At 42.7% G+C, this 13408-nt stretch overlaps 1 protein-coding gene across 10 annotated transcripts in view; it reads right to left on the bottom strand.

Annotated features, from left to right (window-relative positions):
* The window catches only part of CSPP1 (centrosome and spindle pole associated protein 1), a 109066-nt gene extending 96841 nt beyond the window's left edge, over positions 1-12225 (bottom strand). For 8 of the 10 annotated variants that reach the window (XM_061123426.1, XM_061123430.1, XM_061123429.1 and 5 more), the window contains exon 1: positions 12086-12217. The gene's annotated coding sequence lies outside the window, so the exon portion shown is untranslated. Of the gene's footprint in view, positions 1-12085 lie in introns of all 10 variants that reach the window. The other 2 variants (XM_061123433.1, XM_061123436.1) reach the window with 1 other exon arrangement.
* Positions 12226-13408: the final 1183 nt, after the last annotated feature.

The raw sequence follows: 13408 nt of genomic DNA, 5'->3' as shown, positions 1-13408 counted from the left end.
TAATTTTCCCTAATCTGGAAATTTCATATAGATGTCTTTTTTATGTGGTTTCTTTCACTTAATGTAATATTTCCAAGATTCATCTTATAGTTGCATCTATCAGTAAGTAGTTTTTACTACTGTGTGTGTTCACTCACTCAGTTGTGTCCAACTCTCTGAAACCCTATGAACTGTGTGGCCCGCCAAGCTCCTCTGTCCCTGGGATTTCTGAGGCAAGAACACTGGAGTGGGTTGCCATTTCCTCCTCCAGGGGATCTTCCCAACCCAGGGATCGAACCCACGTCTCCTGTGTCTCCTACATGGCAGGTAGATAGCATCCAATTATATGGAAATGTTTTTTATCTATTCATACCTTGCTAGACAATTGAGTTGTTTCCATTTGAAAGCTTGCTTAGGAATAATGCTATGAATATCTGTATGGAGGCTTTTATGTGTTTTCAACTCTGTTCGATAAAAACCTAGGGGTGGAATTGCTGAGTCATCTGTAACTCTGTTTTAACATTTTGAGAAACTGTTCCCCTCATTCCAACCAGCAGTGTATGAGAGGTGCAGTTGCTATACATCCTCGCTAACGCTTGGTACGTTCAGTCTTTTCGACAGTCGTTCTAGTGGGTATGTTGGGTTCCCCTGGTGGCTCAGCAGGTAAAAAATCCACCTGAAATGCAGGAGACCCAGGTTCAATCCCTGGGTTGGGAAGATCCCCTAGAGAATAGAACAGCTACCCATTCCAGTATTCTGGCCTGGATAATTCCATGGGCTATATAGTCCATGGGATCACAAGGAGTTGCACACGACTGAGCGACTTTCACTTCACTAGTGGGTATGTTAAAGTTTCTCACTGTGGCTTTAATTTGCATTTCTCTAATGACTATGATGTTGAACATCTTTTCACGTCCTTATTCGTATATCCAAATATATAACCATTGGCCCAAAGCCTTCAAATCTTCGGGCCCATTTTTAAAATGAAATTGTTTTCTTATTGAAATGCAAGAAACAAACAAAAAAAACTTTTATATAAGCTAGATACAAGTCCTTCATCAAACACGTTTTATAAATATTTTCTCCCAGTCCGCAGTTTGTTTTCAAATTTTTTAATGTCTTCTTTTCTTAATACTTTATTTTTTACAGCAGTTTTAGGTTCACAGCAAAATGGAGCATAAGGTACAGGTTTCCCTTATATCCTCTGCCCTGACTCATGTAATCTCTCATCCACTATCAATATCTTCTACCAGAATGGCACACGTTACAACTGACGAATCTATACTGACACATCTTACCACCTTCAGTCCATAGTTTACATCAGGGTTCATTCTTGGTGCTGTGCATTCTATGGGTCTGGACATATGTATAATGACATGGATCTACCTTTACTGGATCATATAGAGTAGTTTCACTGCCCTAAAAGTAGTCTGTATTCCACCTTTTCATTTCTCCCTCCCCTCCAGCCACTGTCAACCACTGATATTTTTACTGTCTCCATAGTTCTGCCTTTTCCAGAATGTCATATGGTTGTAAACACACAGTATGTAGCCTATTCAGACTAGCTTCCTTCACTTACTATTACATACTACTAAGGTTTCTCATTGTTTTTTCATGGCTTTTCAGCTCATTTCTTTATAGCACTGAAAAGTATTACAGTGTCTGGATATACCACAGCTTATCCATTCCTTCACCCCACACTCAAGGCTAGCATGGCGGCTTTCAGATTTTGACAATTATAAATAAAGCAGCTATCAACACATGCAGTGACGTCTTCCAACCAGCAAACGTTTTTAAATTTTATGAAGTCTAATTTATCTATTTATCATCAATTTTTAATCAACTGTTTGTGTCTTTTGAATCATACGTAAGAAACTTTTGCCTAACCTGAGTTCACAAATATTTTCTTCTATGTTTCCAAATCCTAAAAGATGATGCTGCTAAAGTGCTGCAGTCAGTATGCCAGCACTCATAATGCCAGCAAATTTGGAAAAATCAGAATGGCCACAGGACTGGAAAGGTGAGTCTTCATTCCAACCCCAAAGAAAGGCAACACCAAAGAATGTTCAAATTACTTTACAACTGCACTCATTTCATGTTAGAAAGATTATGCTCAAAATTCTTCAAGCTAGGTTTCAACAGTACGTGAATGGAGAACTTACAGATATACAAGCCGGATTTAGGAAAGGCAGAGAAACGAGAAACCAAATTGTCAATATAGGCTGAATCATAGAAAAACCAAAGGAATTCCAAAAAACATCTACTCTGCTTCATTGACTATACTAAAGCCTTTGACTGTGTGGATCACAACAAAGTATGGAATATTCTTAAACAGATAGGAATACCAGACCACCTTACCTGCCACCTGAGAAATCTGTATGCAGGTCAAGAAGCAACAGTGAAGCCTGGCATGCGGCAGTTCATGGGGTTACAAAGAGTCGGACACAACTTAGCGACTGAACAGCGATGTTTTCTTTTAGAAGTTTTATAACCACCTCTCTTACATGTATTATTTCTTACATCTTATACCGCAATCCATTTCAAATGTTTAAGGTAAGAGTCATCAATATTCAATTATATGCGTCTGAATATAAACTCCAGCACCAGTTTTTGAAAAAACTATCTTTTTCTCACTGAAACTAATTTATTTTTAAATAAATCCTTGAAAAAGCCACAAAAATTAATGACTAATTCAATGTGTGGCAAGAAAGGAGCCAGTGATAACTGAAGTTTTAAGTCCTGGATACTAAACATTAATAGACTCCTGGACAGAAATAAGTCAGAAGAAGCTGGGTAGTTTGGCAAGGTTTGGTTTCTCTGTGTTAAGTTACAGTTAGTCACTGATGATGACCAACTAACTGATGGAAATTTCCAACAGATTCAAGAGGACCGTATTAGAAATCTTTGTTTAAAAGTTAATAATTTTAAAGATAATAGCTGAAGATCTGGAAAATTAAGGCAGACAGGGAAAAAAGATGATCCAGAACTAAATGATAGCAATGTTCATCTGAGGTGGTAACAGAAGAATTGAAGCTGGGGTGTGGGGGTGGGGGGGAGTACAAAGAAGGAATAATTAGAAGAGGATACAAAGCAAAACCCAGTCAATGTAACTTACAGAAGAAAAAAAAAAATGAGAAAAAAAAGTAGTAAACAATATTAAATGCAAGAGAGCTAAACAAAAAGGCATGCACAAAATTTAATATTTGGAAAGTGAAAGTCACTCAATCATGTCCAACTCTTTGCAACCCCATGCACTGTACAGTCCATGGAATTCTCCAGTCCATGGAATTCTGAGTGGGTAACCCTTCCCTTCTCCAGGGGATCTTCCCAACCCAAGGATTGAACCCAGGTCTCCCACAATGCAGGCAGATTCTTTACAAGCTGAGCCACCAGGGAAGCCCTTAATGTTTGGAGGAGGACAATAATAATTTGGAGAAATGTAGAAAAGCAAGTTTTACCTAAAAGAAGTATGTTGAAACTTATATTATTATAGCTAAGTAGTACATAATGTGAACTTCATTTTATTATTTACTTCCAAAAAGAACACTGATTTGAAAATGTGGCCTTAGCAAAATATATTGCAAACCAAGAATAGTTAAGTGCAGTTTTTCACAAAAGAGCTTTTCCTAATAAAAATTCAAAACAGTTCAACAGCAAACAGTAGTTTCAAGTGAAAGTCATGTTTTAAAACCTAATTTCCTAAGTATTTTATGTCTGAAAAAAATAAAAGATAATGATGGGATGATACATATATAATAATATAATTTGCTATACGATTTTATAAAGAATTTAAGCAGAAATGTCTTTAAATCTAAAAAGAAAAACTGTTTAACAGGCCTCTTTCACTCTGTTAAACAGTTAATTAAGGTCTGTTAATAATTATCAGTTTAACATGTTCATTTCTTAATTCTAACCAGACTTTGAATTTATAAATAAGTGGATTTCTCTTTATTACAATAACTTAACATCAATTATAAATTCTAGAACTGATTTCACTGAACAGTTATCATAGCAATAAAATATTTTTTAAGCAGTGGTAGTGAGCATAAAATATATCAATACCTTAGCTGGGACTTTATGGTGGTCCAGTGGCTAAGACTCAGCCCTCCCAATTCAGGAGGCTCAGGTTCAGTCTCTTGTCAGGAAATTAGATCCCACATGGTGTAACTAATTAAGAGTTCACAGGCCCCAACTAAGACAAGGCACACCCAAAATAAATAAATAAGTAAGTATTTTTTACAAGATGCCATAGTTAAAATATAAAATTTAGTACATGTAAGTACGTTTAATTATCTCTAATTTTGCCCTGCTGTCTAACCTGATTAGAGTATAACATCTCGAAATTGAAGAGTCAAAAATACTAATAAGCCACCTTCTGGTAATACCCTCCAGAGAACACCAGGAACATTACTATAGTTAAACTAGCTGGGTTATTACTCATCAAATTGAGGGATGTCAATGCCACCATGGGGAACTCTGGAGTATCTTATTAAGAAGGTGTTAACAATTATACAGTGCAAGTGAGAAATAGATTTAAGGGACTAGATCTGATAGACAGAGTGCCTGATGAACTATAGACGGAGGTTCATGACATTATATCGGAGACAGGGAGCAAGACTATCCCCAAGAAAAAGAAATGCAAAACAGCAAAATGGCTGTCAGCGGAGGCCTTACAAATAGCTATGAAAAGAAGAGAAGCAAAAAAAAAAAGAAGAGAAGCGAAAAGCAAAGGAGAAAAGGAAAGATATACCCATCTGAATGCAGAGTTCCAAAGAATAGCAAGGAGAGGTAAGAAAGCCTTCCTCAGCAATGCAAAGAAATAGAGGAAAACAATAGAATGGGAAAGACTAGAGATCTCTTCAAGAAAATTAGAGATACCATTTCATGCAAAGATGGGCTCAATAAAGGACAGAAATGGTATGGACCTAAGAGAAGCAGAAGATATTAAGAAGAGGTGGCAAGAATACACAGGAGAACTATACAACAAAGATCTTCATGACCCAGATAATCACGATGGTGTGATCACCAACCTAGAGCCAGACATCCTGGAATGTGAAGTCAAGTGGGCCTTAGGAAGCATCACTACGAACAAAGCTAGTGGAGGTGATGGAATTCCAGTTGAGCTATTTCAAATCCTAAAAGATGATGCTGTGAAAGTGCTGCACTCAATATGCCAGCAAGTTTGGAAAACTCAGCAGTGGCCACAGGACTGGAAAAGGTCAGTTTTCATTCCAATTCGAAAGAAAGGCAATGCCAAAGAATGCTCAAACTACCGCACAATTGCACTCATCTCACACGCTAGTAAAGTAATGCTCAAAATTCTCCAAGCCAGGGTTCAACAGTACGTGAACTGTGAACTTCCAGATGTTCAAGCTGGATTTAGGAAAGGCAGAGGAACCAGAGATCAAATTGCCAACATCTGCTGGATCACTAAAAAAGCAAGAGAGCTCCAGAAAAACATCTATTTCTGCTTTATGGACTATGCCAAAGCCTTGGACTATGTGGATCACCAAAAATTGCGGAAAATTCTGAAAGAGATGGGAATACCAGACCACCTGACCTGTCTCTTGAGAAATCTGTATGCAGGTCAGGAAGCAACAGTTAGAACTGGACATGGAACAACAGACTGGTTCCAAATAGGAAAAGGAGTACGTCAAGACTGTATACTGTCACCCTGCTTATTTAACTTATATACAGAGTACATCACGAGAAACGCGGGGCTGGATGAAGCACAAGCTGGAATCAGGATTGCTGGGAGAAATATCAATAACCTCAGATATGCAGATGACACCACCCTTATGGCAGAAAGTGAAGAGGAACTAAAGAGCCTCTTGATGAAAGTGAAAGAGAGTGACAAAGTTGGCTAAAAGCTCAACATTCAGAAAAAACGAAGATCATGGCATCTGATCCCATCACTTCAAGGCAAATAGATGGGGAAACAGTGCCAGACTTATCTTTTTGGGCTCCAAAATCACTGCAGATGGTGACTGCAGCCTTGAAATTAAAAGACATTTCCTCCTTGGAAGAAAAATTATGACCAACCTAGACAGCATATTAAAAAGCAGAGACATTACTTTGTCAAGAAAGGTCGGTCTAGTCAAAGCTATGGTTTTTCCAGTAGTCATGTATGGACGTGAGAGTTGGACTATAAAGAAAGCTGAGAGCTGAAGAATTGATGCTTTTGAACCGTGGTGTTTGGAGAAGACTCTTGAGAGTCCCTTGGACTGCAAGGAGATCCAACCAGTCCATCCTAAAGGAGATCAGTCCTGAATATTCATTGTAAAGACTGATGCTGAAGCTGAAATTCCAATACTTTGGCTACCTGACATGAAGAACTGACACATCTGAAAAGACCCTGATGCTGGGAAAGATTGAAGGCAGAAGGTGAAGGGGATGACAGAGGATAAAATGGTTGGATGGTATCACTGACTTAACAGACATGAGTTCGAGTAAATTCCAGGAGTTGGTGATGGACAGGGAAGCCTGGCGTGCTGCAGTCCATGGGGTCACAGAGAGTCAGACACGACTGAGCGACTGAACTGAACTGAAGAAAGACTCACAGGTTGGGCTTGTATTAGGTGATTTGGGGGAGGGCTTAAGGAAGGTGCTAGTGGTAAAGAATCCACCCACCTCTTTCTTGTAGGTGACGCAAGAGATACAGGTTCGATCCCTGAGTCGGGAAGATCCCCTGGAGGAGGAAATGGCAACCCACTCCAGAACTCTTGCCTGGGAAATCCCATGGGCAGAAGAGCCTGGCAGGTTACAGTCCATGGAGTCGCAGACAGTCAGATATGACTGAGCACACACTAGCTAGCTAGCTTAAGGAAGCAGATGTTTGCTCAGGACTAAATGCTGTCAGGCTGCCGCTGCTGCTAAGTTGCTTCAGTCATGTCCAACTCTGAGCGACCGCATAGATGGCAGCCCACCAGGCTCCACTGCCCCTGGGATTCTCCAAGCAAGAACACTGGAGTGGGTTGCCATTTCCTTCTCCAATGCATCAAAGTGAAAGTGAAGTCGCTCAGTCAAGTCTGACTCCTAGCAACCCCATGGACCGCAGCCTACCAGGCTCCTCCGTCATGCTGTCAGGAAGTAAGTATAATTCTATGATTGGACATCTTAGTAAATCTAACCACAGGGAGGCTAAAGATGTAACTAGTAGAGCAGCAGCAATCATAACCAACTGGGAGTTAGTTACTCTGTGGCTGGGACAACACTCTTGTTTCACCTCTGTTCGGACATGCCTGTGGAGTAGCACTGTTTTTCACTTGCTCTCCCATAGACACAGAGCAGCTCTGTCTGATATTGATGTTCTGTGCAACTGCGTGTGTTCAACAGAAGAACACCAAGTCTAACCAGTATTGTCAGGCCAATTTCTAGCAACACCAAACCCTTGGTTACATGCCGGCCTCTAGCTGTCATGGCCATTTTTCTGCTTCTCACTCCTAAAAACATGTGACAACTTACATAAAACATATTTCAATTAAAAATTTATTCAAGAATTAATGAATCATAGAGACTGAATTAATGGATACAGTCTAAGTACAAAATAGAGTAAAAAAGGTTTACAATTTTGAGATTAAGTTACAAGGAAGATCAACCTGAGGAAATCTAAATGGGATTCTTCATTCTTCCTTCACTCTACAATGTAACACCACTCACATTTTTCCCAAGATATTACCAGTTTTTCTCCCCAGTAGCTGTATATGTAGTATGTAGATGATAAACAGTTTTCAGAAAATCAGTTTAAGTGAAAGACATGGATTTGAAACCAATTCTATCACTAACTGACTCTATGTGATTGACCTCAGTGTGTTCCTTAACTTCTCTGTCCCTCTGCTTCCTCACCTGTAAAGTAGAACTATCTAGTCCAGGGTTGCCATGAAGAAAAAATGAAATGATTCAGTACATACAAAGTGTACGGTACCTTTGACACACAGAAATCAATAGCCAGGGACTTTCCTGGTGGTCCAGTGACTGAGAATCTGCCCTGAAATGCAGGGGGACGTGGGTTTCGCCCCTGGTTGGGAAACTAAGATCCTACAGGCTGTGAAGCAACCAAGTCTGCGTACTGCAACTACCGAAACCATGTGCTCCAGAGCCTGCATGCCACAACTAGACACTGTCCCGGCACCCCAAGAAGAGATTTCACATGACTCTAAAAAGATTCTGCATGCCACAATTAAAACCTGACAAAACCTAATTAATTAAATCAATAAATCACAACTGTTTTACTAATATTAATTCTCATTATATCTTCATAGTCTTTGTATACATGTATCAGTACTCATCCAAAGTATACTGGGATTCATGTCACCAACAAATGATACTTATTTATCATAATCCAAATCAATATCTTTACATTTTAAACATACGCCCTTCATGCTTATTATATAGATAGTAATATAAGCTGACGAGAAACATATTCATTCTGAAAAACCTGAGTCAATCCAAAAAACAGAGAAACCAGAAAGAACTGAGTATGCCTGCTGCCTTCTCCCAATCTCATAACCACAAAGGGAAGGGAAAATATTGTTCCCATTCTTTCTCTCTCTGGTGAAGCGCAAATTTCCACCCTAGGGCTTCCCTGGTGGCTCAGAGGTTAAAGGGTCTGCCTGCAATGCGGGAGACCTGAGTTCGATCCCTGGGTCGGGACGATCCCATGGAGAAGGAAATGGCAACCCACTCCAGTATTCTTGCCTGGAGAATCCCATGGACCGTAGAGCCTGGTGGGCTATAGTCCATGGGGTCGCAAAGAGTCCGACACGACTGAGCAACTTCACTTTCACTTTTTCACTTTATGGAAGTATTAGGAAGGGAAAGTAACTCCCACCCCAAAGGAGGACATTGTTCTATATGCTAGGGGAATGAAAAGTGTGATATATGATCCTTGCCCTCAAATTTGGGGACTTATGTCCCCTGCCACACTGGCTCACAGTCTAGCCAGACTGGGGTTGATGTGAGGTACCCATCCATAAAGGATCCAATAGTGGTATCAAGAAAACAATCTGAATACATCTGGAATTCAGAGTAGAGTCCATGTTGGTAAAAAAGGGTTAGTAGTTTTTAAAATGTTTTAAAGCTATAAAAAAAAAAAAGAGGTTGTCAGGAAAAAGAGACCCTAGTGCAAGAGAACAGAATAGCAGGGAGTGATTATATATGGGTGTAGGGTGCAGGGGGGAACCTGTGAAAAAGCCTTAGAAGATAAAAAGGGAGTTCTGAGCTGAACCAAGACAACGTTTTTCATTTCCCATCCACGTGAAGATCTTTCCACCTAATGAAAGGTGCTAAATCTTTTTCTCCTGGCAGATGACATCCACATGAATAACTTCCAAGGCTGTATCTAAACTTTGACAAATCTCTCTAAATATTGCTAAGAAGTAAATACCACGTTACTGGGAGGAGAAAGGCAACAGGGTTAGGGCAGAGAGAGCACATAAATTTATAAAGGCATGACTAAGTCTGTTAGTAACTGTTAATAATACATCATTAGTGCTAAGAACAGTAGCATAAATTAGATAAACTTTTGGTTATGCAAAATTGCCAAAACATTTATTCAAACACTTTTGTCTCCCACTCAGGAAAGCAATCAGAACTTAAGTCAGAAAGACGTTAAAGGATAATCTGCAATCCACTCAAAGTCTGTAATAGTTAATCAGGTTAAGTCTAAAAACTTCATTTGAGAAATGCTGTACTCAAAGCACCTCCCCCCCCCCCCAATTTTTAAATTTATTTCAAAGTTAAACCCAAGACACACTTATTTCTCATCTAGACTGACCACCTGCTTCCCCTTAGTCTTCCCCAACAGAGAATATGCATGCCAACTACTTTCATTCTACAATCACCGCTGTCCCATCACTATATCAGCGTCACCTGAACTGTGTGTGTGGTATTCTGAATGTTTTTAGTTATTTCACTAACTGCAAAAGATTTTCTGGGTTAACCTGTCACTTGAATTTTCTGGCTACTTTTGAAGATGAAGTCCAAAGAACTCTTAAATGATTCCCCAGTGGGGGGTGGGGGGAGATGTTATTTCATAGGATAGGTATTATTAGCAACGGAGCACCTGTGGCTATGCTGATCCCATTTGCCATCACTAGAAGACAACCTGTAAAACCAAACAATCATTTGATGCAACAGCCAACTAAGTGACTCAAAACTGAAGGTTTAATTTAAAGAAAAACCGAGAGGGAAAAAGCAATCCCAGAGGAACTCATTCTAAGCAATCCATCATTATGCCTCTGTGTGTGTCTGTGTGTGTGGAAGGCACAACCAGATCCATTCAGTGAAAGCACCTGTTTTCAATTTATCCTTTCTAAAACCACCTGCTCCCTTCTACCGGGTTATCTGTACTGCGTGCCTGGGTGCTAAGTCACTTCAGCCGTCCGACTCTGTGCAACCCCATGGACTGTAGACCTCCAGGATCCTCTGTACATGGGGCTCTCCAGGCAAGAATACTGGAGTGGGTTGCCAAGCCCTCCTCCAGGGGATCTTCCCAACACAGGGATCAAACCCTCGTCTCTTAGGTCTCCTGCACTGGCAGGAGGGGTTCTTTACCACTAGCGCCACGTGTGAAGGACACTCAAAATTTCATCCCTGGGGAGCACTTCAGCATACACTTAACCATCAGAAAGTCAGTGCACTCCTAGCAAGAAGAAATATGCAGAAAAGAAAGCAATATTTTACGGGTTACCATAGGATTCCTTTTTGCTTACGAACATGAAAAGCCATTCTTTCATATAAAGTTGAACCCTGTTTGAGGATAATTGGCTTTTTACAAACTCATATTGGTTACTATTCAGTTCAGTTGCTCAATCGTGTCCGACTCTTTGCGACCCCATGAATCACAGCACGCCAGGCCTCCCTGTCTATCACCAACTCCCGGAGTTTATTCAAATCCATGTCCATCGAGTCGGTGATGCCATCCAACCATCTCATCCTCTGTCGTCCCCTTCTCCTCCTGCCCTCAATCCCTCCCAGCATCAGGGCTTTTTCCAATGAGTCAACTCTTCGCATGAGGTAGCCAAAGTACTGGAGTTTCAGCTTCAGCATCAGTCCTTCCAGTGAACACCCAGGACTGATCTCCTCGCAGTCCAAGGGACTCTCAAGAGTCTTCTCCAACACCATAGTTCAAAAGCATCAATTTTTCGGCGCTCAGCTTTCTTTATAGTCCAACTCTCACATCCATACATGACCAGTGGAAAAACCATAGGTTACTATTAGACTCCTGCATTTCCAGAGGTGTTTGGAATCGAGGTAGTGGCTTACTATAAAAATTAGTCTTCCCAGAAACCCAAGCTAAACTTCATCCTATAATCTTGAAACCCAGCCTCTCTCAAAGAATGAATCCCAGTGCTAATTTATTGCAAATGTGATTCCAATCGCAGGAATCAAGGCAATTAGAAACAACAGGTTCAAGCTCAAGGAAAACTGGATAATAATAGCGCCGACCTCACAGGGCTGTGGGAATCCAATTTTACTTGCAAAGCAAAGCACTGAGAAACAGCGCTGGGACACAACACTCAATAAACGTTAACCATTAACCCCGATTAAAGGAAAGGTGCTTCGGCAGGCACAGGCGAGCAGCGGAGAGCGGCTGATGGGGAGGGCAGGCACGAGAACCGAGGCGCAGCTGGTCTCCGGGTGCCGGCGCCGTGGGTGGCAGTCTCCTCGGGAAGCGTCAACGCGTTGTCAGGCAACCGGATCTCAACAGCACCCGGGGCGGCGGCGGTGGTAGCTGCGGCCCGGAGTCCAGACCGCGTAACCAAGGCACCGCCCCGGGCAGGTCTGGCGACGGCGAGACGCTCACTCACAGGGCAACCCGGGAACAGAGCACCGCCCCCAGCCACACTGCAGCGAGACCCCAGAATGGTCCGGGATCCCCCGGCCCGCAGCTGCTAGACTCTAACCCCACCCCGGCGGCCACGAGACCCCAGTACGCAGGGAACCCCACCCCAACCCAGGTAACCCCAGGACCTTGGCCAGCCTGGCCGCTGCCAGACCTCCGCCCCCAGCGAGGCCCTCAGCCGCGAACCCAGCCCCGGGACGCCCTCCAAGCCCGGCCACACCCCGACAGGCCCGCTCCCCACCGCGGCCGACGGACGCTTACTCAGGCAAGCGGGCTGGCGTAGGGGAACAGCACAGCGTTCTAGCGAGGCTCTTCGCCGCGGTCCGAAGAGACGGCGGTCGCCCAGCGCGGGAACGGTGTGACAAGCCGCCCGGGCTCCGCCTCTCGGGCCGAGCCCTCCGCCCGCCCTTCGCCAACGGCCGGGCGTGGCCCCTCCCCACTACGGCCGCGGGGCAGAGGCTCGCGGCCCGGGGCGCCCCCTGCCGCCCCGGAGGCCGCATGGACGCCCGGCGGTCTGCAGGGCTCACCCATATCTGGGACTGGGACCTCGCCTGAGACTGTTCAACTGCGGGAGCCACTTTCCCAGGCTAAACTGATTCTGCCCACTTCAAACCTTCCAAGCCCCAGCTGGCCTCTGTTCAGAGCCTGGGGGCGGTGGGTGGGGGGAGCCTGGAGGGGGCAGACGGGGGACAAGTCAGGGGTGGTAGAGAAAAACTGTTGGCACACCTCTCCGGGCACGACTGCTCCCTCAGGAGGAGGTCAACATTTTGTCTTAATTACTACAACATAGGCTTTATTACTAATTTCAAAATACTCAGTTCACCCGAATACTTAGTGGCCATATATCACCACTAGAAAAGAGATCTCTAGCTTCCCCGGCCAGTGGGGATAAGGGTCCTTTACCTGAAGTCACCTTGTATGAGGGTTTGAAAGATAATGCCAAAAAAAAGAGAGAATGTCAAAATCGCAGGCGGGGCTGTGGATTCCCTAATTCCTATATATTTGTCTTAACTAAATGTCACACACCTTTCTAGGAATGGAGGATACAACTCAGAGCAGAGTGCACCCGCTTACAGTGAAAAGAAAAACTTCCAAGTAAACAAATACATTATATCAATGTGTAACAGTTACAGAAGCACCTATAGACATTTAGAGACGTCGTGGAAGGAAGATGACTGGAGAGAGAAAGAAGTTGAGAATGATTGCATGGTAGAGATCTTTGAGCTCTGTTTTTAAATATTAATATGAGCTCCCAGTTAGAAAAGTAAGGGGAAAGCACTCCAGGCAACGCTGACCCCTTATGCAAAGTTTCAAGATAACTAAAAGTTGAGGTTGCAGAGGCGAAACTCCACCCTCCTCTACCCCTTTATTTTTCCCAGTAATATAAACACTGAGCATCTATGGTAGGTATTGGGGATAAAACAAGGAATAGAGACACCGGTCCCTGTGTTTTGGAACTTAGAATCTAGTGTGGAATGGGGGATAGGAGAAGAAAGAAGAATACCTAAAACAAGGAAATAACTGAAATAATTAAACACTGTATTAACTCTTACATGAAAACATATTCCCCCTAAATTAATTCGG

This window comes from Dama dama, chromosome 21 (genome assembly GCF_033118175.1).
Source record: "Dama dama isolate Ldn47 chromosome 21, ASM3311817v1, whole genome shotgun sequence".
Classification (NCBI taxonomy): domain Eukaryota; kingdom Metazoa; phylum Chordata; class Mammalia; order Artiodactyla; family Cervidae; genus Dama; species Dama dama.
Note: the sequence above shows the minus strand (reverse complement) of the source record. Positions and strands in the feature narration are given on the sequence as shown.